We start from the raw sequence: 3,023 nt of genomic DNA, 5'->3' as shown, positions 1-3,023 counted from the left end.
AAACTTGGTGTGTGACAGAGGTGGTATCTTGCATAAGTCAGTGGAAAAGGATAAATTATTTAGCGTACAGTGACGGAAAATTTGTACACTCTATGGAAAAAATAAAGTTGGATCCTTACCTCACATAATCTCCAGATGTGGACTCCAGATGTAATAATACTAAAAACCAAAATGTAAAAAGAAAAACTAAAATACAAAGCTAATAAAAGGTTATATAGGAGAACGTCTTCATCTTCTTGATGTAGAGAACAATTTCTTACACAATATTCTCAAAGAACAAACCAGGAAAAGTGACAGATGTTACAATAATAAAATCAAAGGTCTCCATTTAAAGAAAGTCACCACAAAGTCAGCAGGTGGGTAACAGATTGGGAGTAAATAACTGAAATGAAAATCATTGGGATAAAAAAAAAATCCCACTGGAAAGTAGACAACAGATATAAATAGGCAATTTACAAAAGAAGAAGCCAGACAGCAATACATACACATGAAGACATACTCAAACCCACTCATATTCAAAAGAACACAAATTAAATAAGGAAATACTATTTTATACACATAAAAATGGCAAAATTATAAATCCATGCAATTCAAATTATTGACAAAGGCCTAGGGAAATGGTCACTCTGTATTTCTGGTTACAATTAAAACTGCTGCAGTCATTATGGAGAAAATACCACCAGTGCTTAGAGAAATTAAGTACCAGGATATCCAATAACCCTGAACTCCTACTCCTGGCTCTATACCGCAGAGAAACCCCTGCCCAGACACACATACCAAGATATTCATGGCAGTATTGGTTGTGGTACCAATAAGGAAAATGAAAAATGAGCATATAAAGAAATACTTTAAAAAGTGAGATTATTATAGTCTCATAAAGAGCTTCCCAAATGGCACTAGTGGTAAAGAACCTTCCTGCCAATGCAGGAGATGTAAGCGACAGGGGTTTGATCCCTGGTTTGGGAAGATCTCCTGGAGGAGGGCAACCCACTCCAGTACTCTTGCCTGGAGAATCCCCATGGACAGAGGAGCCTGGCAGGCTACAGTCCACAGGGTCACACAGAGTCAGACACAGGGACTTAGCGCATGCACACACGCACACACGCGCACACGCGCGCGCGTGCACACACACACACACAGCCTCATAAACAGAGTATGGCTTTAAAAAAAAAAATGAGCGCTGTATCATAATGCCACGAATTAAACACATTCATACAATATCATGTGCATTAAGGGAAAAAAGGTAGAATGGAGAAACACAGAGCCAACAAAATATAGATGAGAGAATATAAATGGAAGTAGAAATAGGGAAATTAATATATAAAACAAGAGGGCTTTTGCATAGACCAATAATAATGTGCGGTGCGAATTAACTGAAAGGTAGAATTCAGTGACTGGAATGGATGGAATTTAATTCAATTCAGTAAATGTGGGACCCAAAAAAGAAAGTAAAAAAATTTTTTATAAATCTGAGGGGAAAAAAACAGATCTGATAAGCCTTTAAATGTATATACTTATAACCTTTTAAAAATTCATTACTATTGGTCTCGAACTAGCAATTTTGGTAACTCTGCCACTTGGTAAGAGTAAACACTGTCACTAGAATAAACAAAAGGATAAAAAGAGGACCGCGGCGCCCGGTGGGAGTCAGTATGGCGGCCGAGCGCAAAACTAAGTTGTCCAAGAACTTGCTGCGCGTGAAGTTCATGCAAAGGGGACTGGACTCGGAAACCAAGAAACAACTAGAAGAGGAAGAAAAGAAAATCATTAGTGAAGAGCACTAGTACTTGGATTTTTCTGAGCTGAAAGAGAAAGAGAGTTTCATTATAGAAGAGCAGAGTTTCTTGTTGTGTGAAGATCTTCTCTATGGAAGAATGTCATTCAGAGGATTTAATCCTGAGGTTGAGAAATTAATGCTTCAGATGAACACCAAGAACAAAGCAGAAGAAGTTGAAGAGCAAACAGTGGAGCTCGATGTGTCAGATGAAGAAATGGCTAGAAGATATGAGACCTTGGTGGGGACAATTGGGAAAAAGTTTGCTAAGAAAAGAGACCTTGCCATTTACAAAGAAGATGAAAATGGAGACATAAAACCAATTAAAGCAAAGAAGATGTTCTTAAAGCCCCAAGATTAAAGTGGAGGCCTTAAGATATGGCTCAGGGATGAGAGCATATTTTGGAACTCAACTCTGTAGGTTCCTCTATAGTTATTAGTGGCGTGATGTTTATTTGTAAAGAAATGTATACTTTTGGAAACATGCTGTTTTTGGAACAGACATGTGATGGATGTTATACATCCTTTGTTTAACGGTGTTCATCAAGAGTGGACTTTAAACCCTTGGTCTTCAAAATATACATAGGTATGTGGTAGCTTCCTAAAGAATATTTCATCTCAGATTTTTTTTTTTAATATAACTCTCCAGTCACTGACCTTAAATTGAATTCGTGAAAACTAATACCAGTGTTTAAATTGCCCTTATGTTTATAAACATGTCAAGTCAGTTCATACATATATTTTGGAATCATGTCATGAGAATTTATTATATGTTAATTCATCAAGAACAAACTTGCCTCTTCGGGCTAAGTATTTTCATGCTACAAAGTCAATGTCAATGTGTGGAATTATGTTTTTTGTTGTTGTTTAAGCCTTAATTTTTAGACATGGTTCTATAATAAATACCTGTTTTCATATAAAAAAAAGGATAAAAAGAACTAAATTTAATTTAAAAAACCTAAGTGGCCAGTCATTCAAATAAAGAGTAATGTGTTCCTATGAATTACTACAGCTATTTTCCTGTTAGGCTCCATGTTATATCCAAAACACCACCACTTTACAACAAATAGAGGTTCATGTAGTAAGACTCTCACACTGTACTCCCCAATCAATTCCTCATGTTATATCCATCTTGCTTTATGAAAACATGGATGTATCACGAGTAACCCCAGAACTCCAGCCTTCTGGGGTCACATTTTCTTTAAGATTTAAAGAAAGGAGGGACTTCCCTGGCCATCCAGTGGTTAAG

The 3,023-nt window shown here is 36.6% G+C and overlaps 1 pseudogene across 1 annotated transcript; it reads left to right on the top strand.

Moving 5' to 3' along the window:
• The first annotated feature begins 1,632 nt into the window (after nucleotides 1-1,632).
• Nucleotides 1,633-2,700, top strand: LOC147357473 (M-phase phosphoprotein 6 pseudogene; annotated as a pseudogene). Its single transcript, XR_015141853.1, has one exon. The product of XR_015141853.1 is annotated as an M-phase phosphoprotein 6 pseudogene (transcript).
• The last annotated feature ends 323 nt before the right edge of the window (nucleotides 2,701-3,023 follow it).

Source organism: Bos grunniens, chromosome 15 (genome assembly GCF_055505025.1).
Source record: "Bos grunniens cultivar Pamir isolate PY7600 chromosome 15, Bosgru_T2T1.0, whole genome shotgun sequence".
Classification (NCBI taxonomy): domain Eukaryota; kingdom Metazoa; phylum Chordata; class Mammalia; order Artiodactyla; family Bovidae; genus Bos; species Bos grunniens.
The sequence above is the reverse complement of the archived record's forward strand: the minus strand, read 5'-3'. Positions and strand labels throughout refer to the sequence as shown.